Here is a 15,534-nt window from a genome sequence, read left to right as displayed (position 1 = left end):
TAATCAGAGCTGAGATGCTCCAGCCACCTCCCCCCTGTGTATAACAGAAGCTTTGGTAACCATGGCAACAAAACAAACACAGTACACGCTGATTAATGGCTAAAATTTCCTGAAATGACCTCTAAACAAATGGCCGTATTTTAAAAACTATACATCCTACAGCGAAGATCTTTATATTGTGAGAATCACAAGACCCAGACCTAGATTTTGATACATAGTATGTCTCTGAAATATTAAAAATGAAGGCACGGTCGCAGTTTAGAAATTGCCCTTCAAATTTAAAGGGGCTAGAGTGTAGTTTCAATGAATGTCAATGGACGGCGTGAGTTGCAAACAAATGGTCATATTGTGAAAACTATCAGGACTATGGCTTAGCCGTGGACATGTTTAGTGGCAGCAGGGATAGCTGAACGTTTTGATATAAGATTTGTGTAGGTGGGCTTGAAAATGAGGGAGTGGCGGCAGTTTAGAAATCATGTTCTGATTTTCCAGCTTTTGCCATCTCCCACTCTAGTTTCCCCATTCATTCCTATGGGACCAATTTCGCCGCAAAAACTACGATATTTCGTGAACCATTCGGCGAAACGTTCCACAAAGTAATAGCACACCATTCGGGAACAATCCGCATGTTTTGGTATATTACTTGTCTATGTAGTGTAAAAACTGTGGGAGGAGTTAGGGTGGTAAATTTGGCTATAATAATAATAAGAACTAGAAAAGGTACAATTTCTGGGGAAATTGTGAAAGTGTTCTTGCCTCTACAACTGGAGTGGGCGGAGTAACTGGGTGGGGTGGAGTGGCTTGAGTAACTGTGAAAAGTGTTAAAAAGCTTAATATTTTAAAAAGTATAAATAGTAGTAAAAAAGTTCCATCATTCGCTGAAAGAGCTGAACGTTTTTTTCAAAAGTAATTTTTTCTTTTCAAAAATGAATTTTTTTTAATCAAAAATGATTTTTTTTTCTTCAAAAATGAATTTTTTTATTTCAAAAATAATTTTTTTTTCGAAATTATTATTTTTTTTAAAGTAATTTTTTTTTCAAAAATAATTTTTTTTTTCAAAAATATTTTTTTTTTCAAATATATTTTTTTTTCAAAAATAATTTCTTTTTTAAAAGAAATTTTTTTTTCAAAAATATTTTTTTTTTCAAAAATATTTTTTTTTTCAAAAATATTTTTTTTTTTTTTCAAAAATGATTTTTTTTTTTCAAAAATTATTTTTTTACTTTTTTCAAAAAATTTTTTTTTTTTTCAAAAATATTTTTTTTTTTACATGGGGTGGTCATAATGTTTCGGCTGATCATGGGGTTGTCAGCTTTTGTCACTTCCCACTCTAGTTTTGAACATTTCGCCATTCATTCCTATGGGACCAATTTCGCCGCAAAAACGTCATTTCGTGGACCATTCGGCAAAACATTCCACAAAGTAATAACACACCAATCGGGAACAATCCGCTCGTTTCGGTATATTATTTGTCTCTGTAGTGTGAAAACTGTGGGAGGAGTCTACAAGCATTATCAAGTCTAGCAGATGAAGTCACATGCATTTGGGGTGTCTCAGCATCTTGTGTTTACAACCACTGTTTCCTAGCAACGCTCATGCCCTGTTTATGCTTCCCAAATACTGCTTCATCAAAACTGCCCCATCAGAATTACCCCATCAAAACTGCCCCATCATATTCCTCTATTATAAATCAGTACATGGTGTGTCTGTCCCCTCCCCCAGGCTCTGTAATCAGCTGAGATGCTCCAGCCACCTTCCCCCCCTGTGTATAACAGAAGCTTTGGTAACCATGGCAACAAAACAAACACTAACAGTACACTCTGATTAATGGCTAAAATTTCCTGAAATGACCTCTAAACAAATGGCCGTATTTTAAAAACTATACATCCTACAGCGAAGATCTTTATATTGTGAGAATCACAAGACCCAGACCTAGATTTTGATGTATAGTATGTCTCTGAAATATTAAAAATGAAGGCACAGTCGCAGTTTAGAAATTGCCCTTCAAATTTGGAGGGGGCTAGAGTGTAGTTTCAATGAATGTCAATGGACGGCGTGAGTTGCAAACAAATGGTCATATTGTGAAAACTATCAGGACTATGGCTTAGCCGTGGACATGTTTAGTGGCAGCAGGGATAGCTGAACGTTTTGATATAAGATTTGTGTAGGTGGGCTTGAAAATGAGGGAGTGGCGGCAGTTTAGAAATCATGTTCTGATTTTCCAGCTTTTGCCATCTCCCACTCTAGTTTCCCCATTCATTCCTATGGGACCAATTTCGCCGCAAAAACTACGATATTTCGTGAACCATTCGGCGAAACGTTCCACAAAGTAATAGCCCACCATTCGGGAACAATCCGCATGTTTCGGTATATTACTTGTCTATGTAGTGTAAAAACTGTGGGAGGAGTTAGGGTGGTAAATTTGGCTATAATAATAATAAGAACTAGAAAAGGTACAATTTCTGGGGAAATTGTGAAAGTGTTCTTGCCTCTACAACTGGAGTGGGCGGAGTAACTGGGTGGGGTGGAGTGGCTTGAGTAACTGTGAAAAGTGTTAAAAAGCTTAATATTTTAAAAAGTATAAATAGTAGTAAAAAAGTTCCATCATTCGCTGAAAGAGCTGAACATTTTTTTCAAAAGTAATTTTTTCTTTTCAAAAATGAATTTTTTTAATCAAAAATGATTTTTTTTTCTTCAAAAATGAATTTTTTTATTTCAAAAATAATTTTTTTTTCGAAATTATTATTTTTTTTAAAGTAATTTTTTTTTCAAAAATAATTTTTTTTTTCAAAAATATTTTTTTTTTCAAATATATTTTTTTTTCAAAAATAATTTCTTTTTTAAAAGAAATTTTTTTTTCAAAAATATTTTTTTTTTTCAAAAATATTTTTTTTTTCAAAAATATTTTTTTTTTTTTTCAAAAATGATTTTTTTTTTTTCAAAAATGATTTTTTTACTTTTTTCAAAAATTTTTTTTTTTTTTCAAAAATATTTTTTTTTTTACATGGGGTGGTCATAATGTTTCGGCTGATCATGGGGTTGTCAGCTTTTGTCACTTCCCACTCTAGTTTTGAACATTTCGCCATTCATTCCTATGGGACCAATTTCGCCGCAAAAACGTCATTTCGTGGACCATTCGGCAAAACATTCCACAAAGTAATAACACACCAATCGGGAACAATCCGCTCGTTTCGGTATATTATTTGTCTCTGTAGTGTGAAAACTGTGGGAGGAGTCTACAAGCATTATCAAGTCTAGCAGATGAAGTCACATGCATTTGGGGTGTCTCAGCATCTTGTGTTTACAACCACTGTTTCCTAGCAACGCTCATGCCCTGTTTATGCTTCCCAAATACTGCTTCATCAAAACTGCCCCATCAGAATTACCCCATCAAAACTGCCCCATCATATTCCTCTATTATAAATCAGTACATGGTGTGTCTGTCCCCTCCCCCAGGCTCTGTAATCAGCTGAGATGCTCCAGCCACCTTCCCCCCCTGTGTATAACAGAAGCTTTGGTAACCATGGCAACAAAACAAACACTAACAGTACACTCTGATTAATGGCTAAAATTTCCTGAAATGACCTCTAAACAAATGGCCGTATTTTAAAAACTATACATCCTACAGCGAAGATCTTTATATTGTGAGAATCACAAGACCCAGACCTAGATTTTGATGTATAGTATGTCTCTGAAATATTAAAAATGAAGGCACAGTCGCAGTTTAGAAATTGCCCTTCAAATTTGGAGGGGGCTAGAGTGTAGTTTCAATGAATGTCAATGGACGGCGTGAGTTGCAAACAAATGGTCATATTGTGAAAACTATCAGGACTATGGCTTAGCCGTGGACATGTTTAGTGGCAGCAGGGATAGCTGAACGTTTTGATATAAGATTTGTGTAGGTGGGCTTGAAAATGAGGGAGTGGCGGCAGTTTAGAAATCATGTTCTGATTTTCCAGCTTTTCTCATCTCCCACTCTAGTTTCCCCATTCATTCCTATGGGACCAATTTCGCCACAAAAATGACGATATTTCGTGAACCATTCGGTGAAACGTTCCACAAAGTAATAGCACACCATTCGGGAACAATCCGCACGTTTCGGTATATTACTTGTCTATGTAGTGTAAAAACTGTGGGAGGAGTTAGGGTGGTAAATTTGGCTATAATAATAAGAATAATATATATGTGAGATAACAGTAAGTGGTCTTGCTATGCAAGAACACTTAATAATATATATGTGAGATAACAATAAGTGGTCTTGCTATGCAAGAACACTTAATAAGAATAAGAATAATATATATGTGAGATAACAGTAAGTGGTCTTGCTATGCAAGAAAACTTAACTAGAAAAGCTACAATTTCTGGGGAAATTGTGAAAAGTGTTCTTACCTCTACAACTGGAGTGGGCGGAGTAACTGGGTGGAGTGGCTTGAGTAACTGTTGTGTGGTTGGAGTGGCTGGAGTAACTGTGAAAAGTGTTAAAAAGCTTAATATTTTAAAAAGTATAAATAGTAGTAAAAAAGTTGAAGTCTCATCATTAGCTGAAAGAGCTGAACATTTTTTTCAAAAATTATGATTTTTTTTTCAAAAATTATGATTTTTTTTTTTCAAAAATAATTTTTTTTTCAAAAATATTTTTTTTTTCAAAAATGATTTTATTTTTATTTTTTAAAAAAAATTTTTTTTTTTTTCAAAAATTATTTTTTTTTTTCAAAAATATTTTTTTTTTTTACATGGGGCGGTCATAATGTTTTGGCTGATCATGGGGTGGTCATAATGTTTTGGCTGATCATGGGGTTGTCAGCTTTTGTCACCTTCCACTCTAGTTTTGAACATTTCGCTATTCATTCCTATGGGACCAATTTTGCCGCAAAAACGACATTTCGTGGACCATTCGGCGAAACGTTCCACAAAGTAATAGCACACCAATCGGGAAAAATCCGCTCGTTTCGGTATATTACTTGTCTCTGTAGTGTAAAAACTGTGGGAGGAGTCTACAGGCATTATCAAGTCTAGCAGATGAAGTCACATGCATTTGGGGTGTCTCAGCATCTTGTGTTTACAACCACTGTTTCCTAGCAACACTCATGCCCTGTTTATGCTTCCCAAATACTACTTCATCAAAACTGCCCCATCAGAATTACCCCATCAAAACTGCCCCATCATATTCCTCTATTATAAATCAGTACATGGTGTGTCTGTCCCCTCCCCCGGGCTCTGTAATCAGAGCTGAGATGCTCCAGCCACCTCCCCCCTGTGTATAACAGAAGCTTTGGTAACCATGGCAACAAAACAAACACAGTACACTCTGATTAATGGCTAAAATTTCCTGAAATGACCTCTAAACAAATGGCCGTATTTTAAAAACTATACATCCTACAGCGAAGATCTTTATATTGTGAGAATCACAAGACCCAGACCTAGATTTTGATGTATAGTATGTCTCTGAAATATTAAAATTGAAGGCACAGTCGCAGTTTAGAAATTGTACTTCAAATTTGAAGGGGCTAGAGTGAAGTTTCAATGAATGTCAATAGATGGCGTGAGTTGCAAACAAATGGTCATATTGTGAAAACTATCAGGACTATGGCTTAGCCGTGGACATGTTTAGTGGCAGCAGGGATAGCTGAATGTTTTGATATAAGATTTGTGTAGGTGGGCTTGAAAATGAGGGAGTGGCGGCAGTTTAGAAATCATGTTCTGATTTTTCAGCTTTTGTCACCTCCCACTCTAGTTTCCCCATTCATTCCTATGGGACCAATTTCGCCGCAAAAACGACGATATTTGTGAACCATTCGGCGAAATGTTCCACAAAATAATAGCACACCATTCGGGAACAATCCGCACGTTTTGGTATATTACTTGTCTATGTAGTGTAAAAACTGTGGGAGGAGTTAGGGTGGTAAATTTGGCTATAATAATAATAATAATAACTAGAAAAGCTACAATTTCTGGGGAAATTGTGAAAAGTGTTCTTGCCTCTACAACTGGAGTGGGCGGAGTAACGGGGTGGAGTGGCTTGAGTAACTGTTGTGTGGCTGGAGTAACAGTAATAAAATTCGGCAAAACATTCCACAAAGTAAAAGCACACCAATCGGGAACAATCCGCACGTTTCGGTATATTACTGTCTATGTAGTGTAAAAACTGTCAATGTAGTTTAAAAGCTGTGGGAGGAGTTAGGGTGGTATGATGATGGGATTGTCAGCTTTTGTCACCTCCCACTCTAGTTTTGAACATTTCGCCATTCATTCCTAAGGGACCAATTTCGCCGCAAAAACAACGATATTTTGTGAACCATTCGGCAAAACGTTCCACAAAGTAATAGCACACCATTCGGGAACAATCCGCACGTTTCTGTATATTACTTGTCTATGTAATGTTAAAAATTGTAGGAGGAGTTAGGGTGGTAAATTTGGCTATAATAATAATAATATATATGTGAGATAACAGTAAGTGGTCTTGCTATGCAAGAACACTTAATAAGAATAACTAGAAAAGCTACAATTTCTGGTGAAATTGTGAAAAGTGTTCTTGCCTCGACAATTGGAGTGGGCGGAGTAACTGGGTGGAGTGGCTTGAGTAACTGAAAAGTGTTAAACAGCTTAATATTTTAAAAAGTATAAATAGTAGTAAAAAAGTTGAAGTCCCATCATTAGCTGAAAGAGCTGAACATTTTTTTCAAAAGTTTTTTTTTTTTCAAAAATATTTTTTTTTTTTTTTTTTCAAAAATATATATTTTTTTTTTCAAAAATATTTTTTTTTTTCAAAAATATATTTTTTTTTTCAACCAAAACATTATGACCACCCTATGATCAGCCAAAACATTATGTCCACCCCATGAAAAAAAATAAATATTTTTGAAAAAAAAAAAATTCATTTTTGAAAAAAAAAAAAAATTCATTTTTGAAAAAAAAAAATTATTTATGAAAAAAAAAAAATATTTTTGAAAAAAAAAAATTATTTTTGAAAAAAAAAAAATGACATTGAGGCCGGATTCACACTGGTATTTTTCAGCTTTTCACAAAGTTCCACAAGGTAATAGCACACCAATTAAATGACATTGAACATTTCACCAATCGGGAACAATTGGCACGTTTCGGTATATTACTTGTCTCTGTAGTGTAAAAACTGTGGGAGGAGTTAGGGTGGTAAATTTGGCTATAATAAGAATAAGAACTAGAAAAGCTACAATTTCTGGGGAAATTGTGAAAGTGTTCTTGCCTCTACAACTGGAGTGGGCGGAGTAACTGGGTGGGGTGGAGTGGCTTGAGTAACTGTGAAAAGTGTTAAAAAGCTTAATATTTTAAAAAGTATAAATAGTAGTAAAAAAGTTCCATCATTAGCTGAAAGAGCTGAACATTTTTTTCAAAAGTAATTTTTTTTTTTTTCAAAAATGAATTATTTTTTTTCAAAAATGATTTTTTTTTCAAAAATGAATTTTTTTTTAAAAATGATTTTTTTTTTCAAAAATGATTTTTTTTTTTTTTTCAAAAATGATTTTTTTTTTTCAAAAATGATTTTTTTTTTTTCAAAAATGAATTTTATTTTTTTTTTTCAAAAAGGATTTTTTTTTTTTTTTTTCAAAAATATATATTTTTTTTATTAGGCGGTCATAATGTTTTTTCTGATCATGGGGTGGTCATAATGTTTTGGCTGATCATGGGGTTGTCAGCTTTTGTCACCTCCCACTCTAGTTTTGAACATTTCGCCATTCATTCCTATGGGACCAATTTCGTCGCAAAAACGACGATATTTCATGAACCATTTGGCGAAACGTTCCACAAAGTAATAGCACACCAATCGGGAACAATCCGCACGTTTCGGTATATTACTTGTCTCTGTAGTGTAAAAACAGTGGGAGGAGTCTACAAGCATTATCAAGTCTAAAAGATGAAGTCACATGCATTTGGGGTGTCTCAGCATCTTGTGTTTACAACCACTGTTTCCTAGCAACGCTCATGCCCTGTTTATGCTTCACAAATACTGCTCAATACACAATAGACAGGACCATGATAGATGTAGTAACTATGCAGTAATTCAAATGGCCGTATTTTAAAAACTATAAATCCTACAGTGAAGATCTTTATATTGTGAGAATCACAAGACCCAGACCTAGATTTTGATACATAGTATGTCTCTAAAATATTAAAAATGGAGGCACGGTCGTAGTTTAGAAATTGCCCTTCAAATTTGAAGGGGCTAGAGTGTAGTTTCAATGAATGTCAATGGACGGCGTGAGTTGCAAACAAATGGTCATATTGTGAAAACTATCAGGACTATGGCTTAGCCGTGGACATGTTTAGTGGCAGCAGGGATAGCTGAACCTTTTGATATAAGATTTGTGTAGGTGGGCTTGAAAATGAGGGAATGGTGGCAGTTTAGAAATCATGTTCTGATTTTTCAGCTTTTGTCACCTCCCACTCTAGTTTCCCCATTCATTTCTATGGGACCAATTTTGCCGCAAAAACGATGATATTTCGTGAACCATTCAGCGAAACATTCCACAAAATAATAGCACACCATTCGGGAACAATCCGCACGTTTCGGTGTATTACTTGTCTATGTAGTGTAAAAACTGTGGGAGGAGTTAGGGTGGTAAATTTGGCTATAATAATAATAATAACTAGAAAAGCTACAATTTCTGGGGAAATTGTGAAAAGTGTTCTTGCCTCTACAACTGGAGTGGGCGGAGTAACTGGGTGGAGTGGCTTGAGTAACTATTTTAAAAAGTATCAATAGTAGTAAAAAAGTTGAAGAAGTCCCATAATTAGCTTAAAGAGCTGAACATTTTTTTCAAAAATGAATTTTATTTTTTTCAAAAATGATTTTTTTTTCACAAATAATTTTTTTTTTCAAAAATTTTTTTTTTTAAATTTTTTTTTTCAAAATTTTTTTTTTTTTTAAATGAATTTTATTTTTTTTTTCAAAAATGAATTTTATATTTTCAAAAATGATTTTTTTTTTTCAAAAATGATTTTTTTTTTCAAAAATTATTATTTTTTTTTTTTCAAAAATGATTTTTTTTTTTCAAAAATGATTTTTTTTTTTTTCAAAAATGAATTTTATTTTTTTTTTTTCAAAAAGGATTTTTTTTTTTTTTTTTTCAAAAATATATATTTTTTTTATTAGGCGGTCATAATGTTTTTTCTGATCATGGGGTGGTCATAATGTTTTGGCTGATCATGGGGTTGTCAGCTTTTGTCACCTCCCACTCTAGTTTTGAACATTTCGCCATTCATTCCTATGGGACCAATTTAGTCGCAAAAACGACGATATTTCGTGAACCATTTGGCGAAACGTTCCACAAAGTAATAGCACACCAATTAAATGACATTGAGGCCGGATTCACACTGGTATTTTTCAGCTTTTCACACAGTTCCACAAGGTAATAGCACACCAATTAAATGACATTGAACATTTCGCCATTCATTCCTATGGGACCAATTTCGCTGCAAAAACTACAATATTTCGTGGACCATTCGGAGAAACGTTCCACAAAGTAATAGCACACCAATCGGGAACAATCCACACCTTCGATATATTACTGTCTATGTAGTTTAAAAGCTGTGGGAGGAGTTAGGGTGGTATGATCATGGGGTTGTCAGCTTTTGTCACCTCCCACTCTAGTTTTGAACATTTCGCAATTCATTCCTATGGGACCAATTTCGCCGCAAAAACGACGATATTCCGTGAACCATTCGGCGAATGTGTAAAAACTGTGGGAGGAGTTAGGGTGGTAAATTATCAGCATTATCAAGCCTCGCAGATGAAGGTATGGCCACATGCATTTGGGGGTTTCAGCATCTTGTGTTTACAACCACTGTTTCCTAGCAACGCTCATGTACTGTTTATGCTTCACACGCACTGCTCAATACACAACACAATGTAATTTCTACACAATACAATTCCAATCAAAACTGCCCCATCATATTGCCACCATCAAAACTGCCCCATCATAATTGCCCCACCAAAACTGCCCTATCATATTGCCACCATCAAAACTGCCCCATCAGAATTGCCCTATCAAAACCGCCCCATCATAATTGCCTCATTAAAACTGCCCCATCAGAATTGCCCTATCAAAACTGCCCCATCATAATTGCCCCATTAAAACTGTCCCATCATAATTGCCCCACCAAAACTGCCCCATCATATTGCCACCATCAAAACTGCCCCATCAGAATTGCCCTATCAAAACTGCCCCATCATAATTGCCCCATTAAAACTGCCCCATCAGAATTGCCCTATCAAAACTGCCCCATCATATTCCTCTATTATAAATCAGTACATGGTGTGTCTGTCCCCTCCCCCGGGCTCTGTAATCAGAGCTGAGATGCTCCAGCCACCTCCCCCACTGTGTATAACAGAAGCTTTGGTAACCATGGCAACAAAACAAACACAGTACACTCTTATTAATGGCAAAAATTTCCTGAAATGACCTCTAAACAAAAAGCTTTTTCCCAAAAACTATAAATCCTACAGCGAAGATCTTTATATTGTGAGAATCACAAGACCCAGACCTATATTTTGATGTATAGTATGTCTCTGAAATATTAAAAATAAAGGCACAGTCGCAGTATAGAAATTGCCCTTCAAATTTGGAGGGGTCTAGAGTGTAGTTTCAATGAATGTCAATGGACGGCGTGAGTTGCAAACAAATGGTCATATTGTGAAAACTATCAGGACTATGGCTTATCCGTGGACATGTTTAGTGGCAGCAGAGATAGCTGAACGTTTTGATATAAGATTTGTGTAGGTGGGCTTGAAAATGAGGGAGTGGCGGCAGTTTAGAAATCATGTTCTGATTTTTCAGTTTTTGTCACCTCCCACTCTAGTTTCCCCATTCATTCCTATGGGACCAATTTCGCCGCAAAACGACGATATTTTGTGAACCATTCGGCGAAACGTTCCACAAAATAATAGCACACCATTCGGGAACAATCCGCACGTTTCGGTATATTACTTGTCTATGTAGTGTAAAAACTGTGGGAGGAGTTAGGGTGGTAAATTTGGCTATAATAATAATAAGAATAATATATATGTGAGATAACAATAAGTGGTCTTGCTATGCAAGAACACTTAATAACTAGAAAAGCTACAATTTCTGGGGAAATTGTGAAAGTGTTCTTGCCTCTACAACTGGAGTGGGTGGAGTAACTGGGTGGGGTGGAGTGGCTTGAGTAACTGTGAAAAGTGTTAAAAAGCTTAATATTTTAAAAAGTGTAAATAGTAGTAAAAAAGTTCCATCATTCGCTGAAAGAGCTGAACATTTTTTCAAAAGTAATTTTTTTTTTCAAAAATGAATTTTTTTTATTCAAAAATGATTTTTTTTTCTTCAAAAATGAATTTTTTTTTTCAAAAGTAATTTTTTTTTTCAAAGGTAATTTTTTTTTTCAAAAATGAATTTTTTTATTTCAAAAATATTTTTTTTTTCGAAATTTTTTTTTTTTAAAGTAATTTTTTTTTCAAAAATAATTTTTTTTTTCAAAAATATTTTTTTTTTTCAAATATTTTTTTTTTTTTTCAAAAATAATTTTTTTTTTTTAAAAGTAATTTTTTTTTCAAAAATATATATTTTTTTCAAAAATAATTTTTTTTTTCAAAAATAATTTTTTTTTTTTCAAAAATATTTTTTTTTTTCAAAAATGATTTTTTTTTTTTTTCAAAAATTATTTTTTTATTTTTTTCAAAAATTATTTTTTTTTTTCAAAAATATTTTTTTTTTTTACATGGGGCGGTCATAATGTTTTGGCTGATCATGGGGTGGTCATAATGTTTTGGCTGATCATGGGGTTGTCAGCTTTTGTCACCTCCCACTCTAGTTTTGAACATTTCGCCATTCATTCTTATGGGACCAATTTCGCCGAAAAAACTTCATTTCGTGGACCATTCGGCGAAACATTCCACAAAGTAATAACACACCAATCGGGAACAATCCGCTCGTTTCGGTATATTACTTGTCTCTGTAGTGTAAAAACTGTGGGAGGAGTCTACAAGCATTATCAAGTCTAGCAGATGAAGTCACATGCATTTGGGGTGTCTCAGCATCTTGTGTTTACAACCACTGTTTCCTAGCAACGCTCATGCCCTGTTTATGCTTCCCAAATACTACTTCATCAAAACTGCCCCATCAGAATTACCCCATCAAAACTGCCCCATCATATTCCTCTATTATAAATCAGTACATGGTGTGTCTGTCCCCTCCCCCGGGCTCTGTAATCAGAGCTGAGATGCTCCAGCCACCTCCCCCCTGTGTATAACAGAAGCTTTGGTAACCATGGCAACAAAACAAACACAGTACACGCTGATTAATGGCTAAAATTTCCTGAAATGACCTCTAAACAAATGGCCGTATTTTAAAAACTATACATCCTACAGCGAAGATCTTTATATTGTGAGAATCACAAGACCCAGACCTAGATTTTGATACATAGTATGTCTCTGAAATATTAAAAATGAAGGCACGGTCGCAGTTTAGAAATTGCCCTTCAAATTTAAAGGGGCTAGAGTGTAGTTTCAATGAATGTCAATGGACGGCGTGAGTTGCAAACAAATGGTCATATTGTGAAAACTATCAGGACTATGGCTTAGCCGTGGACATGTTTAGTGGCAGCAGGGATAGCTGAACGTTTTGATATAAGATTTGTGTAGGTGGGCTTGAAAATGAGGGAGTGGCGGCAGTTTAGAAATCATGTTCTGATTTTCCAGCTTTTGCCATCTCCCACTCTAGTTTCCCCATTCATTCCTATGGGACCAATTTCGCCGCAAAAACTACGATATTTCGTGAACCATTCGGCGAAACGTTCCACAAAGTAATAGCACACCATTCGGGAACAATCCGCATGTTTCGGTATATTACTTGTCTATGTAGTGTAAAAACTGTGGGAGGAGTTAGGGTGGTAAATTTGGCTATAATAATAATAAGAACTAGAAAAGGTACAATTTCTGGGGAAATTGTGAAAGTGTTCTTGCCTCTACAACTGGAGTGGGCGGAGTAACTGGGTGGGGTGGAGTGGCTTGAGTAACTGTGAAAAGTGTTAAAAAGCTTAATATTTTAAAAAGTATAAATAGTAGTAAAAAAGTTCCATCATTCGCTGAAAGAGCTGAACGTTTTTTTCAAAAGTAATTTTTTCTTTTCAAAAATGAATTTTTTTTAATCAAAAATGATTTTTTTTTCTTCAAAAATGAATTTTTTTATTTCAAAAATAATTTTTTTTTCGAAATTATTATTTTTTTTAAAGTAATTTTTTTTTCAAAAATAATTTTTTTTTTCAAAAATATTTTTTTTTTCAAATATATTTTTTTTTCAAAAATAATTTCTTTTTTAAAAGAAATTTTTTTTTCAAAAATATTTTTTTTTTCAAAAATATTTTTTTTTTCAAAAATATTTTTTTTTTTTTTCAAAAATGATTTTTTTTTTTCAAAAATTATTTTTTTACTTTTTTCAAAAAATTTTTTTTTTTTTCAAAAATATTTTTTTTTTTACATGGGGTGGTCATAATGTTTCGGCTGATCATGGGGTTGTCAGCTTTTGTCACTTCCCACTCTAGTTTTGAACATTTCGCCATTCATTCCTATGGGACCAATTTCGCCGCAAAAACGTCATTTCGTGGACCATTCGGCAAAACATTCCACAAAGTAATAACACACCAATCGGGAACAATCCGCTCGTTTCGGTATATTATTTGTCTCTGTAGTGTGAAAACTGTGGGAGGAGTCTACAAGCATTATCAAGTCTAGCAGATGAAGTCACATGCATTTGGGGTGTCTCAGCATCTTGTGTTTACAACCACTGTTTCCTAGCAACGCTCATGCCCTGTTTATGCTTCCCAAATACTGCTTCATCAAAACTGCCCCATCAGAATTACCCCATCAAAACTGCCCCATCATATTCCTCTATTATAAATCAGTACATGGTGTGTCTGTCCCCTCCCCCAGGCTCTGTAATCAGCTGAGATGCTCCAGCCACCTTCCCCCCCTGTGTATAACAGAAGCTTTGGTAACCATGGCAACAAAACAAACACTAACAGTACACTCTGATTAATGGCTAAAATTTCCTGAAATGACCTCTAAACAAATGGCCGTATTTTAAAAACTATACATCCTACAGCGAAGATCTTTATATTGTGAGAATCACAAGACCCAGACCTAGATTTTGATGTATAGTATGTCTCTGAAATATTAAAAATGAAGGCACAGTCGCAGTTTAGAAATTGCCCTTCAAATTTGGAGGGGGCTAGAGTGTAGTTTCAATGAATGTCAATGGACGGCGTGAGTTGCAAACAAATGGTCATATTGTGAAAACTATCAGGACTATGGCTTAGCCGTGGACATGTTTAGTGGCAGCAGGGATAGCTGAACGTTTTGATATAAGATTTGTGTAGGTGGGCTTGAAAATGAGGGAGTGGCGGCAGTTTAGAAATCATGTTCTGATTTTCCAGCTTTTGCCATCTCCCACTCTAGTTTCCCCATTCATTCCTATGGGACCAATTTCGCCGCAAAAACTACGATATTTCGTGAACCATTCGGCGAAACGTTCCACAAAGTAATAGCCCACCATTCGGGAACAATCCGCATGTTTCGGTATATTACTTGTCTATGTAGTGTAAAAACTGTGGGAGGAGTTAGGGTGGTAAATTTGGCTATAATAATAATAAGAACTAGAAAAGGTACAATTTCTGGGGAAATTGTGAAAGTGTTCTTGCCTCTACAACTGGAGTGGGCGGAGTAACTGGGTGGGGTGGAGTGGCTTGAGTAACTGTGAAAAGTGTTAAAAAGCTTAATATTTTAAAAAGTATAAATAGTAGTAAAAAAGTTCCATCATTCGCTGAAAGAGCTGAACATTTTTTTCAAAAGTAATTTTTTCTTTTCAAAAATGAATTTTTTTAATCAAAAATGATTTTTTTTTCTTCAAAAATGAATTTTTTTATTTCAAAAATAATTTTTTTTTCGAAATTATTATTTTTTTTAAAGTAATTTTTTTTTCAAAAATAATTTTTTTTTTCAAAAATATTTTTTTTTTCAAATATATTTTTTTTTCAAAAATAATTTCTTTTTTAAAAGAAATTTTTTTTTCAAAAATATTTTTTTTTTTCAAAAATATTTTTTTTTTTTTTCAAAAATGATTTTTTTTTTTTCAAAAATGATTTTTTTACTTTTTTCAAAAAATTTTTTTTTTTTTCAAAAATATTTTTTTTTTTACATGGGGTGGTCATAATGTTTCGGCTGATCATGGGGTTGTCAGCTTTTGTCACTTCCCACTCTAGTTTTGAACATTTCGCCATTCATTCCTATGGGACCAATTTCGCCGCAAAAACGTCATTTCGTGGACCATTCGGCAAAACATTCCACAAAGTAATAACACACCAATCGGGAACAATCCGCTCGTTTCGGTATATTATTTGTCTCTGTAGTGTGAAAACTGTGGGAGGAGTCTACAAGCATTATCAAGTCTAGCAGATGAAGTCACATGCATTTGGGGTGTCTCAGCATCTTGTGTTTACAACCACTGTTTCCTAGCAACGCTCATGCCC

This window comes from Aquarana catesbeiana, linkage group LG07 (genome assembly GCF_042186555.1).
Source record: "Aquarana catesbeiana isolate 2022-GZ linkage group LG07, ASM4218655v1, whole genome shotgun sequence".
Classification (NCBI taxonomy): domain Eukaryota; kingdom Metazoa; phylum Chordata; class Amphibia; order Anura; family Ranidae; genus Aquarana; species Aquarana catesbeiana.
Note: the sequence above shows the minus strand (reverse complement) of the source record.